Source organism: Dromiciops gliroides, chromosome 1 (assembly GCF_019393635.1).
Source record: "Dromiciops gliroides isolate mDroGli1 chromosome 1, mDroGli1.pri, whole genome shotgun sequence".
NCBI classification, from domain to species: Eukaryota; Metazoa; Chordata; class Mammalia; order Microbiotheria; family Microbiotheriidae; genus Dromiciops; species Dromiciops gliroides.
Window position 1 is genome coordinate 665,561,068 of NC_057861.1, and position 14,557 is coordinate 665,575,624.

Below are 14,557 nucleotides of genomic sequence, written 5' to 3' on the forward strand. Positions count from 1 at the left end.
TAGTAATCTGTTAAAGCTTATGGATCCCTTCTTAGAATGAAATTTTAAAATAATTGAAAGAAACGCTGTTTCAGTTAGAGGATAGTGGAAATAAAGATGTATATTTTTAACTATTCAAGTCCATGGACCCTTTAAAATTCTCAGTTTTAAGACCTCATTTAGAGAAAGAAAAGATCCAGGATATTAAGGGAAATAATGAAAAAGGTAGCAATGAAGGGGGGAATGCCAGTTTCAAACTTCACACTATATTATGAAAACCATTTGGTACATGCTAAAAAAATAGAAAATATGCAAGACAAGAAAGAATCAGCAATAATAGAATTAAATAACCCAATATTTAATAAACCCAAAAATATTACTTATAAAAAAGCTTCCTATTTGAAAAGAAGTGCTAGAAAAAAATGAAAAGCAGTCTAGCAGAAATTAGGGTTAGACTAACATTTTAAATAATATTCCACAAGAAATTCAAATGTAATACATTATCTGGATATTAAATATCACTAAAAAATTAGAAGAGAAGCAGATTATATGTCTTTCACAATTATAGGTAGAAGATGACTTCTTTTTTTTGTTTTGTTTTGGTTTTTTTGCAAGGCAATGGGGGTTGTGACTTGCCCAGGGTCACACAGCTATTAAGTGTCAAGTGTCTGAGGCTGGATTTGAACTCAGGTACTCCTGAATCCAGGGCCAGTGCTTTATCCACTATGCCACCTAGCTGCCCAGAAGATGACTTCTTAACCAAACAATAGAGGCAATACAAATGACAAGATAGACAATTCTAACCACATGACAATGAAGAAAAGCCTTTACATAAGCAGAATTAATACATCTCAGATAAGAAGGGAAATGGTCAACTGGGGGAAAAAAAACTTTGTATTAAATATATAAATGATTAACAGAAATAAATAAGACCAACCACTATTCTCTAAGAGAGAAGTGGTCAATAAATGTGAACAAACAGTTCTCAAAAGATTGGAAACTATAAATATCCATATGAGAAAATGTTCCAGATTATTAAAAATAAGAGAAAGAAAACCAAACCTGAGATTTCACCTCATACCCAGAAAAATGGCCACAGTGACAGAAGACAAAAATAGTCTATGTTGGAGGGATCATGGAAAGATAGGTACATTAATGCATTATTTGTGGAGCTGAGAATTGGTACGATATGGAATTATGCAAGTAAAGTGACTACAATGTCCAGAATCTTTGATCCAGAAATCCCACTCCTAAGTAAATACCCTAAGGAGTTTCTTAACAATTTTTTTAAAAGATTCTATATACCAAAATGTTTACAGCAACTCTTTTTGTGGTGGCAAAGATCAGGAATAAATTAGAAGCTCATGAAGTGGGGAATGGTTAAACAAGTTGTGGCACATGAATATAATGGAATATTACTGTACTGGAAAAACAACAACAATGATGAATGCAGAGAAGTATGAAAAGGCTTATGTGAACATGTGTAAAGTATGAAAAATATGAAGAAGTATGAAAAAATTTTCATGATGCAAAGTGAGTAATCAGAGCCAGGGGAACAATATATTCAATGACTGTAACAATATTAATTAAAAAACACAAAGCAATCAAAACTGAAGGTATAGAACATATGTAAATATCTTATAAAGAACAAGCTTTGGGGCAGCTAGGTGGTCAGTGGATAGAGCACCGCCCTGGAGTCAGGAGTACCTGAGTTCAAATCCGGCCTCAGACACTTAACACTTACTAGCTGTGTGACCCTGGGCAAGTCACTTAACCCCAATTGCCTCACTAAAAAAAAAAAAAAGAACAAGCTTGACTCCAAGAAGATCTATGATAAGATACTTCCTCATATTCCTTTGCAGAGGTGGGGATCCACAAGTGTAAAGCATTGCAGATGTCTTTTTTTTCATTTGATTGGTTTTATAGAGTTTTCCTCTCTTTTTCTGTTTTCAAAAAGTATAATTTATGGTTCTCTGGGAGAAAGGAGAATAGTGCTATACAAGGGGAAATCTAGGTAATATAAAAACAAAGGATATCAACAACTTATTATTAAAACAAAAATAAGTATTTTGAACAGATTATAATTGGGCAAACTACATAAGATCTTTAAGTCTCTTTTATCATTGGTAAAATGGAGAAGGATTTCCCACAATTATCTAGTCAAATATTTCTCCTGTTTGTTTCTAAATCCAGTTTATTGATTATTTACAGTGCCAGTCCAAGGTCTGTGTCCTCAGGGATGTATTCAACAGTCTGCCCATCCAACTACATGGTATCCTGTGGGCAATAAGCATTCTACAAACACTTATCATCATCATCACCTCCATTCTCCTCATCTTCATCATCATTATCCAGGAATTCAATCTATTTATTAACTAATCAAAACTTAACCAGACCTTATTATACTTTCACAGTTTCAAAATAATGTTGCACCTGTCAGCAGAGGATAGAGTATTCCAAAGTATAACTACCAGTATTAAGTACTACATTTTAAACTTTGCTTTCAAATGTCCCTTCCCTTCCACCTCTTTTTATATCCTTAAATATAACAATTTCCATGGAATATAACATAAAATGAGTGCCACCAAATAAAATACGATGAAGAAAATTTCTAGAAATTGCTAGTGACATGCAAGGACCTTATCAAGCACAGATAGTGTTGATGGTCATTGGAGGTCTATTGCTTGAAAGGTAACATCTAAGGGTAAAGAATGAACAGTGTCTAACTTACCCAGCAGGCAAGAACAATTAGGAAATTCAAGTATCAGCATCCTCTTTACTCTTTTATTGTGAAGGATCTTCACTTCTTTCTTAATGGATTATTTGCCTGCTTAAGAAAGACCTTACACTGAGGATCATGAGTCAGTACATGAAAGTGCTAACAGCATCTTTCCCAGACCTGATGAATGCCAGAGTTGTATATTATTCCTCTTCATCTTCCCAGGTGACAATTAGCTAATCTGATAAACTAATGTGTTAATAGGAAACCCTAGGTTTCTCTCTTCCCTCTTGGACAATATGTGCATTTGAACAGCGATCCTCTGGAGAAAATTGTTGGGATGTTTCCTAATACAAAAAGAGTGACTCTGAGGGAGGAAATTTTAAGACATAGGAGAGGAAGGTGTCATGATGAAAGGCTGATGAGTGTGATTTATAGATGCGGGGGGGGGGGGAGTTTTCTTTGTCCTCCAGATCAAACCTTATGAAGATCATCTAATCTATCTATACCTAATGTCAACCCTGCTCCCAGTAACCCATTACTTGTCTTTAGAGATGCCTAGGGAAATAATTTCTAAGTCAGACTTGTAGGGAGGTATAACTCTCCCCAATAACCACTTTTTTCACTTCACCTATTCAGCAAAGTTTCACTATAACTATTATAACAATGAAGGTAAAACTGTGGTATCAGGTTCTTTGAAGATGCCTTCTCTTTTATTTGAGATTCTAACCTCGGGAACATATTTAATAAATAGTACTCACAGAGCAGGAGAAGTCAGCACTATACACAAAGGGAGGCACTGTGAAGATAGGAAAGAGAGATCACAGGACTGGGAATTTGGAAACTTGGGTTCTAGTCCTTGCTCAGCTACTCATGAGCTGTGTGACACTCTAAGGCTCAGACAGAACTAGATCTGATGATCTCCAATAGCCCTTTTCAGCTCTAACATTCTATGAAATAAGCCTCATTTTAAAATAGCAGCAAAGAGGATTTTTTTTTCTTTAGGTTGTAAGGAAGCACTTTCCATAATTTCAAATCTTTTTTTTCAATTCATAAAAATAGCTTCACTTTGAAAATTATGTTTAAAGTGAGAGTTGGAAGGAATATGAGTCTCTCTATCCAAAACTATGCTTATATAAAATTATAGTGTATATAAAAACTAAACTTCATGCCTTTTCCCCAACCCCCAGATCTGGAGCTATTGTCTGACTTTTACCAGGGATTTAAGTCACAAAGGCAAAGGTTTTCTAGTTAGTACAACTGTGAATAAAAGGGTCTGCTACTTTTTTCAATTCTTGGCACCCTTGAGAGAGAATTCTTTAGATTGATTATTAAAGCATTTGAACATGTAGGCTTGCCTGCAAGCTATTGCTAGGAAAGTTTGACCAATGAGAATAATGACAGGGCAGGCTCTGCTGGTAAGGCAGGTGAGCTAAACTGCATTATCTTGTACTGATTTTCTCTTTGGTTAATTATAGCTGATACAACTTGATTGTGTGTTACATTTAATGGAAAATGTGGGCTCTCAACCACTCAATACAATTCAGGAGCATTCATATAAAAAAGACCACCCCTAGAAAATCTTGAATTTTCAGCACAAATACATTTCATTTCACCATGACCATGTATTGCCCGAATGAATAAGATCACCTTTCCTCTCAATCTATCTATGTGAGCATTTCTATAGTGCTTACTACCATGGTATCCAAAGAAAAAAGCCCTTTGTAATATAATGGAAGCAATATAAAAAATGTGCTTTTGAGTATCACATAAAAATTTACAGTAGTCACACCAAGTGAGAAATTTATTTCCTATGTATATGTATTTCTCCCCTCTGTTGTTATTGATGAATGGGAAAAGACAAATGCGCCAGATCACCATGAGATAGGAAGAAAATAACATCAGGGAATTGAGCTGGTAGGTAGCTTAATTCATAGATACCCTATACAATTACTAGGGCCTTGCATCTATGCTATTGTCATAGATAAGGAGTAGAATCCCTTACCCATTTTCTATACCCAATCTATTTTCCATAACATTGGCAATAGCATTGTTTTTCTAGGTTCCCAACCTCTGGCTTTACCTAGTCTGAAGTTCTGGCCTCAACTCAAAACTACATTATGTAAATCATAATCAAAAATAGCTAGAGGAGTCGTTTATCCAGGTTGTAGTTCCATGCCTGATATATAAAACCCCTGAGGGTTCAGAGATGTAACTTCTTTAATAAAAACATATTCAGGAACCCCCAGTTAAAATTGCCAATAAGGTAGTAAAATCAGTCCTCAAGAAGATAAAAATAGAAAAAAGCATCACACATGGAAGATTCCTGGTGTCTTAGAAGCTCCTGGTCAAAGGCCTAGAACTGTCATTATATACTTGGTGCCCAAAGGGCCCATAGCTGGATTCTAGGTCAATCAACTTGCAAGCAAAGCCTCAGGTGTGCTCCACAGTCTTGGACAATAACAACCCAAGTTGGTAATGTGACAATATAGGTGTTAACTTTTTTTTTTTGGCGGGGCAATGGGGGTTAAGTGACTTGCCCAGGGTCACACAGCTAGTAAGTGTCAAGTGTCTGAGGCTGGACTTGAACTCAAGTCCTCCGGAATCCAGGGCTGGTGCTTTATCCACTGCACCACCTAGCTGCCCCTTAGATGTTAACTTAAGACAATCTAGTTCCAATAGCATCGTGGCCCACAATGTGAATTAAAGGACTTATCTCTGTACTTGCCAAATTGTTCTCCTTTAAAATATGCTGTTTTTAGATTTGAAAGCATCTTTTTATGAATATAACATCAATTTTCTAACATTTGGAAGGATTCTAAACACAAATTAGCAGATCACATATAGCCACTGTAAGCTGTATCAGTAGCACAAAGCAGAAATGTTTCTATAACAAGTATAACTAAAACAATATTCCCTCTAAGAGCAGCAAATACAGTCTTTCACCAAAATAACCCTTTCCAATAGCATTCTTCAGGGTCAGGCAGGGTCAATTCCCACTTTTTCTCTCTATCAATCTCTTCTTCTTCACTGGTTCCTTCCCTGCCACATACAAAGATGCCCAAGTTCGCCCCCCCCCCCGTCCCCTCTTCACTTTTTTCTGCCATTTCTTCAAGCCAGTATTTTATAATTCTTCTCTCTTCAAGCTTATAGTAAGGTTTCTCATACTCTCATTTGACTAAAGCTTCTCTTTTCAGGGCTATCAATGACAAATGAGCTACAAAATCCAATGGGCTTTTCTAATTTTTATTGTACTTGACCTCTTTGTGACCTTTGACATCATTAACCACATCCTTCTCCTGGATATTTTCTCCTCTCTTGGCTTTCTTGATATTATTTCACCTTGTTTCTCCTCCTAACTGTCCAACTGTTTCTACTTAATGTCCTTTGCTAGATCAATATCTATCTCCTATTCATTGTTTGGTGTCCTTCAAGGCTCTGTCTGGGGCCCTTTACTCTCTCTCTCCACTGTCTTTTAGTGCTCTCTTTCAGCTCCTGTCGTTTAATTTTCAATGTTAAAAAGACGATTCCCAATTTTGTCCATACTAATGCAATTTCTCTAATGAACTTTTATTCTGCATTTCCAATGTCCTTCTGTGTATCTCCTTTTTTTGTTTTGTTTTGTTTATTTTTGCAGGGCAATGAGGGTTAAGTGACTTGCCCAGTGTCACACAGCTAGTTAAGTATCAAGTGTCTGAGGCTGGATTGGAACTCAGGTCCTCCTTAATCCAAGGCCGGTGCTTTATCCACTGCGCCACCTAGCTGCCCCCTGTGTATCTCCTTTTGGGTATCTGAATGGCATCTCTAACTCAATGTATGCAAACCCAACCTTCCTTGAAACTTCCCTACTTCTGGTGATAGCAATACTAAACTTCTAGGTTCCCATTTCTGAATCCTCAAAGTCATGACTCTTCCCTCTTCCATCCCACTTTGCCCCATATCCAGTCATTGGCCAGGTCTTCTTAATTCTACTCTTGAAACATCTCTTGTATCCAGCCCCTTCATCTACTCATTCAGGTCTTCATAACCTTTAGTCTGGATTACTATAATAGCCTCCTAATTGGTTTCTCAGTTTCTAATCTCTCCCCATTTCCTATCTCTCCTATATATAGCTATCAAATTAATAAACCTAAAACATAGGCCTCACTGAGTAACTCAAACTAATCATAAACCTTTAGTGGCTGCCTAGTGTTTCTAGGATAAAATGCAACCTCCTTAATATGATTTTTTTTTTTTTGCAGGGCAATGGGGGTTAAGTGACTTGCCCAGGGTCACACAGCTAGTAAGTGTCAAATGTCTGAGACTGGATTTGAACTCAGGTAGTCCTGAATCCAGGGCCAGTGCTTTATCCACTGCGCCACCTAGCTGCCCCCTTAACATGATATTTAAAGCCCTTCACAATCTAGCTCCCCCATGCTTCTTGATTCAAATGAACATTTCAACAAACATTTATTCAGTCCCTTGTGTATGCAACACACTGGGCATACAAAGACAAAAATGATATAGTCTTTACTCTCAATAAACTTGTATCTCAGGGTTGAGATGTGGGTGGATAAAATATGAATACAAATAAATGGAATGAAGTAACTTGGGCTTGTCCAAGGGCATCAATTTTAGATGAACAGAGAATATGTGGAAGACTTCACTGGTGTGGAAACAACAAAAACTGGCAAGAATAATTGTTTAGAATAGGAGGTTACCAGTGTTATCTCCTTGATTGCCCAGTCTACTCCTAGGCAGTGATCTTGAACCATTGTCCCAGGGGGTGTATCTTCCTAATTATGGGGTGATGTTGTGTTTCCCTCTGCCCTGACAACTATAAGCTTTAAATGTCTTACTCTAGTGCAGTATGGCTCCAGCCATAAAAATTCCAAGTTAGGGCTCCACAAGTAGGTATCATAGAAGAAAAAACGAGGGGGTAGAAATCACTAACAACTTGGAGGATCAGTAAAGTCTTAATTGTCTCCTTCATTAGAATGGGATGTCCTTGTGAGGAGAGATTATTTCATTCTTGAAATCTGTATCCCCAAAGCCTAACATAGTTGCTGTTCAGTTGTATCCAGCTTTCCGTGACCCCATTTGAAGTTTTCCTGGTAAAGATACTGTAGTGGTTTGCCATTTCCTTCCCAGGGTCACACAGGAGGCCCTAAATAAATGCTTATTGTTTATTGATGGAGTCTTAGAAGGTGGCACCTGAACTGAGCTTTAAAAGACATTCTGAGAGGATGCAATGAGAAAGTACACTCTAAACAAGGAGAATGTCTTATGCTTGTGCAAAGTGGCATGATGTTGAATGGGTCCAGGGAACAACTAGTCTAGGCTAGCTTGAATACATACAACATGAAGAAGAGTCATATGAAATAAGGCCTGGCATCAGATTGTGGAAAGCCTTACTTTGCTAAACTGAGGAGGTTGCATTTTATCCTGAAGGCCATGGGGAGTCACTAAGGGTTCTTAACTTGGGCATCCTGTATTATTCTACTTGATGCACTCCGTGTTACAGACCTAATTGGGCATTTTGCTCTTCTCTGAACTAGACTTGCCATCTCCAGTGCCTGAATGCACTCCCTTCTCTTCTCTGACTCTTTATTTTTGCAGGGCAATGAGGGTTAAGTGACTTGCCCAGGGTCACACAGCTAGTAAGTGTCAAGTGTCTGAGGGCAGATTTGAACTCAGGTCCTCCCGAATCCAGGGGTGGTGATATATCCACTGCACCACCTAGCTGCCCCTCTCTTCTGACTCTTGTAATCTCCATCTTCTTTCAAGGCCCAACCCATTGACCACCCCCAGAGGAAGTCTTTTCTGATCTTCCAAGGTGTTAGTGCTTTCTCCACCCTGAAGGTACTTTGTATTTATTTCTCTGTACATACATTTTAACCCCACAAAGAATATAAGTTTCCTGAAGGCAAGGACTGTTTCAGTTCTGTGGGTTTTTTAAATTTCCATTTCCTAGAACAATGCCTTACATATGCTGGATGATGGATAAACATTTGTTTAATTGAATTGGATTTTTAATTGTTAAAAAGTGCTTCTTTATACTCAGATAAAATATGCCCCCTAGTAATTTCCATATTGCATTATGTCAGGTATTTAATATATGTAGATATTATGTTTTGGGAGATGTGACTTTCTCATGTTAATAAGGGTAATTATAGTAATAGGTTCTAATGCACAAATTTTGAAAGGTACATGCACTGAATTTAGTTAAATGACAAAGTTTACATTCTCCTTTGTCCCATGGTTAGGGGGTAATTTACTGTTATTAATTAATGAGAAAAATCAAATGTTCCACTTCATTATGAGGGAGAAAATAACAGACCAGCTTTGAGCTTACTGATAGCTTCATTCATGGACAACTTAGACAATTGCTGAGGTCCTACATCCATATTTTGGAAAAGGTGGGGTACAGAGGGTCAGATAGAGCCTCCATGAGATGTTCCACCCCAGTACCTCTGGCAATGCCAAGAGTGACTATGTTCTCAATATCATTAGGTTTCTTTCCTTTTCATCTTCTCTACCAAGTCTAGTCACAAGGCCCAGCAAATATCACTTGTGGTATTTTCTCTATTCCTTAAATCTTTATTCTTTCCTCATTCCCTTGGTCTCTGTCCCTGCTTGAGAAATAAAGAGCAACTCTGATGAGTGTTTAGTGACGCTTCTCTCCATTTTGGTGAATATTACAGTCACTGAGAAGTGACATTAAATATGAAATGGAAAATCATTGCCAAGACATCGACGCTTATTTGGCCAAAATGGGTTACATTACACCCAAAGTTAGCAGGAACTGACAAGGTAGAGCTGTTATTAGGCTAGAGGTAAAGTACAGAAACTTCATGAAAAAAGGGAGGGGATTAACATGTGGTGTGTGTGTGTGTGTGTGTGTGTGTGTAGACATAAGTATAATGTTTAGATTTAAGGAAGCGCAGTTTAGTGGAAACACTGCTAGACTTGTCAGGAGAAATAAAGGTTTGCATCTTGCCTCTATCACTATTTGCCCATGAGCAAAACACTCCTGTGATAATTCTGACTTTCTGAAATATATTATTTGATGTTGTGGTTTAAGAGATAGGACTCTAATATGCAGTCACTTATGTAAAGTGATCCTAATGACCATTACTGTGTCAGCAATAACAGACAGCCTGCACTTTCCCACTGCCCTGACTCATTCTGATCCTGTGAATAACCTCAACTCCTGATTCAATGAGGCTCCTGGTGACTGCAGTGCACTAACATCTCCATCTGCAGTCCTGGTTCCCCAGTTGTATTCCCATTCAATTTCTGGTCTCGATTAAGAAACTCCTTTACCTGAGTCTGGCATCAATAAAACACCCTGGGGAATTTCCTCATCACATCTGGGTCTGATTAAGAATGCTCCTTCCCACATCTGGTGCTGATTGTCTGCCCCAACCAAGTTCACCTTTAAGGTTTAAGTCTTCCCTCCCAGACCTCACTCTGACTATATACTCCCATCGAGATCTTTACACTGTACGTGGGTTCTGTGTGGCTGAATTTGTCTGTGTTGCCTTCATTTTTGCTGCTTGCTGCTCCACATAGTAATAACGCTTAAACTTGCACTAGCTTCTCTAGTGTAACAATTTTCTGTAAATCTTAGAACCTCGGTCCTTGCTCTAATCTGAGCAGTGAAAAGAAATGAAGCAACTTTATGTCTCTGAGCCTCAGTTTCTTCACTTGTAAAAGGGGAGAGAGAGAGAATGGGAGGAAAGGGAGGAAGGTAAAGAAGGAAAGAAGGAAGGAAGGAAGGGAGGGAGGGAGGGATAAAGAGAAGGAGGGAGGGAGGAAAGAAGGAAGGAAGGGAGGGGAGGGAGGAAGGAAAGAAGGAAGGAAAAGAGGGAGGGAGGAAGGAAAGAAGGAAGGAAGGGAGGGAAGGAGGAAGGAAAGAAGGAAGGAAGGGGTGGAGGGAGGAAAGAAAGAAGGAAGGGAGGGAGGGAGGAAAGAAGAAAAGGAGGGAGGAAGGAAAGGAGGGAGGAAGGAAGGGAGGGAGGAAGGAAGGAGGGAGGGAGGGAGGAGAGAGGGAGGGAGGAGAGAGGGAGGGAGGAAGGAAGGGAGGAAGAAAGGAAAGAAGGAGGGAGGGAGGAAAGGAGGGAAGGAAGGAGGGAGGGAGGAAAGAAAGAAGGAAGGAATACAAAACAGAAAAGATGGAGTATTTATTAAGGGCTTACTATGTGCCAGGCACTGTGCTAAGTGTTAGGAATCCCAATAAAAACACACTAGACAGTTCTTGGCCTTAAGCAACTTGCAATCTAATACAGCAAGACAGTACCAAAAGAAGAGACCTGAAAAGGGATAGGGGATATATGGGCATGCATTGTGACATGGCTAGGGATGTCAAGAGACCAAGTAAGATGAGCTCAGATATGGCCTATCCAAGCCCACAGAGGTTCCAGAGATGAGATCCAATTTTCTAGTGGAGTGAGGACAACATAGCTGGAGTTATTAGAGGGGATACGTGTAGTACTTGCTTTATAGAATGTTAGAATGAAAGAAATAAAATAAGTATATAAAGTGCTATATAAGCCTAGAAGAACCACATAAATGTCTGCTATTGTGATTCAGGGAACTTCATTCCCCTAGAGATCTTTCTCCGCCCCCCCCCCCTTTCGGGGCAATGAGGGTTAAGTGACTTTCCCAGGGTCACACAGGTGGTAAGTGTCAAGTGTCTGAGGTCGGATTTGAACTCAGGTCCTCCTGAATCCAGAGCCAGTGCTTTATTCACTGCTGTGAATATTATTCAGTGCTTTATTCACCTAGCTGCCCCTTCCCCTAGAGATCTTTTGTTTGTTTTCGTTGTTGTTGTTGTTGTTTTTGCAGGGCAATGAGGGTTAAGTGACTTTCCCAGGGTCACACAGCTAGTAAGTGTCAAGTGTCTGAGGTCAGATTTGAACTCAGGTCCTCCTGAATCCAGGGCCAGTGCTTTATTCACTGTGCCACCTAGCTGCCCCTCCCCTAGAGATCTTAATGGACTATATTCTCTCTTCCTTGAATAAAATATCTCAGAACCACCATAGATAGCACCTATGAAAAAACATTTGGACAAGAGCATTAGGGAAAGCAGCCTAACTCTAAATGAGAGCTGATGTTTATCAGTGATAATGTTAACTAAATAGAGTCTTCCTTCCTATCCTTCTTGTGACATGGAGATGGCCCTGGGTTCTCAAAGGGTATATGAGTGGAATTCTAGATGAGCCACATCCAAATACATTAAAAAGTCTGTTACTATTCTAAAGGAGGGATAGGAGGGAAGAAGCCTTTGTTAAGTACCTACTTTGTGCTCAGCACTGTTTTACAAATATTATCTCATATGATCCTAAGAATAACCTTGTAAGATAGATGCTACTATTATCTCCATTTGACAGTTGAGAAAACTGAGTTAAATGACTTATCCAGGTATATTCAGTCTTGAGATTGAATTTAAAATCAGATTTTCCTAACTCCAAGATCATGCTCTGTCCATTATTTTTTTCTAAATCACAAAGAAGGTAAAAATTGAAGAGCGGTCAAATCTGCCAACCTCAGCAACAAAAGAAAAGGCAGTTACATACTAAATATGAACCCAGCTGCAAAAATGATTTAGAGACATCCAAAAAAGGAACCGTGGGAATGGGAATAAGCTTCAAAATTAGCAAAAATAAACTTAAGGGAGAAAAACCACAATCCCATCACCAGAATTGATCTTGAAATGAGGTTCAGGATAATAGAAAACAATTAAGCCACAAATAGAGGGCAGTGAGGGTATCACTGGAAATAGGTGACTATATCTGGATCAAGGTAAAATACCAGAGGGTCAAAATGGAAAATGATCCTGTAATTAGTGGCTCCCCAAGCTCTTCTAAGATGATATCCATCTTCTAAAAACATACATAAATGCAGGAAAATTAACAAAAATATAAAGTTTCCAATTAGGAAATACAATTTTGTCAGATCATAGAATTTAGAACCAAAAGGGGCCTTAGAGGTCATAGAGTCCAGCCCCTCATTGCACACATGAGGAAACAGAACCAGAAAGGGAAAAGTAACTTACTCATGTGCTGGTTAATGTTTTAACATTAGGATATATATAATTGCATTCTAATATCCCCTATTAGTAAGACTTTTAATGTGTGCACAGAAAATAACCAATTTTATTCATTATTTTTTTCAAACTACCACAAGTTCATATTATTTATGGTCAATACCTTGTTCCATCTGCCAACAGTTAGTGCCCCTTACATTGAAAGATTAATACAGAAAGGGGTTTCTGGGGTAGAGCCAAGATAGCGGAGGAAAGGCAGTGAGCTTTCGAACTCATGACAGTATTGCTCCAAAAAACATCCAAATAATGCCATAGGACAATTCCTGAAGCACCAAAACCCACAGAAGAATGTACTGAAATCATCATCAAGGATGGCTTGGAAGGTAGAAAGGAGAGAGCTGCTGTGCTGAGACAGGAGTGGAACTCAACCCCACAGTCACCATGACACAGATCCAGTCCCAGGAAGGCCGGACCAGAGCAAAAGACCCTCCAGAGTCTCCGAATCACGTGCAGTGCCAGTGTCATCTGGAACTAAGCTCACAGTCTGGTGAGAAGGCTGAGCCCTTGGTGGGGGGAGATTACAGAGGTCTATGCTGGTGCTGAGGCACAACTTGGGTTTTTCACCCCTGCTGGGAACCAGGAGGTAGGCTTGAGTAAGCAGTGGCCCAGGTTGGGGAGGGGCACAGGCTTGTTGGAGCTGACAACCACAACACACAAAGCTGGTTGATTATCAAGTTGGTCTGGGGTCATCTTTGGACCAGGGAACATACCACGCAAGTGAAGAACCTGCTCCTTCTTAAATCATACCACCTGGGACCTTCTGAAGCTTGGGATACTGCAGCCTGGAAACAGTGCCCACTTTAAGGAGCTAAAAGTCAAGTAAAAGAAAGGCAAGATGAGCAGACAGAGAAAGGTGAGGACCATCAAAAATTTCTTTAGTGACAAGGAAGATTGAGGTACACCCTCAGAGGAAGATGTCAATGTCAGGGCCCCTATATCTAACGCTTCCAAGAAAAATATGAATTCGTCTCAGGCCATAGAGTCACTCAAAAAGGACTTTGAAGATAAAGTTAGAGAAGTAGAGGAAAAAATGGAAATAGAAATGAGGGTGATGCAGGAAAGACATGAGAAAAAAGTCAATAGCTTGAAAAGCTGAATTGGCCAAATGGAAAAGGAGGTACAAAAGCTCTCTGATGAAAATAATTGCCCAAGAATTAGGACTGAACAAATGGAAGCTAGTGACTTTATGAGAAACCAAGACACCATAAAGCAAATCCAAATGAATAAAAAAAATAGAGGGCAATGTGAAATATCTTCTTGGAAAAACTGCTGACCTGGAAAATAGGTCCAGGAGAGATAATTTGAAAATTATTGGTCTACCTGAAAACCATGATCAAAGAAAGAGCCTAGACATCATCTTCCAAGAAATTGTCAGGGAAAATTGCCCTGATATTCTAAGAACAGAAGGTAAAATAGAAATTGAAAGAATCCAACAATCACCTCCTGAAAGAGATCCCAAAAGGAAAACTCCTAGGAATATTATAGCCAAATTCCAGAGCTCTCAGGTCAAGGAGAAAATATTGCAAGCTGTCAGAAAGAAAGAATTCAAGTACTGTGGAGTCTCAGTCAGAATAGTACAAGATATAGCAGCTTCTACATTAAAGGAGTGGAGGGAATAGAATGTGATATTCAGGAGGGCAAAGGAATTGGGATTACAACCAAGAATCACCTATCCAGCAAGACTGACCATAATCTTTCAGAGGAAAAAATGGGACTTCAATGAAAAAGAGGACTCTCAGGTATTTGTGATGAAAAGACCTAAACTGAAT

The 14,557-nt window shown here is 39.1% G+C and overlaps 1 protein-coding gene across 1 annotated transcript in view; it reads right to left on the bottom strand.

The window, feature by feature from the left end:
- Positions 1 to 14,557, bottom strand: part of PLPPR1 (phospholipid phosphatase related 1) — a 338,633-nt gene that overhangs the window by 312,636 nt on the left and 11,440 nt on the right.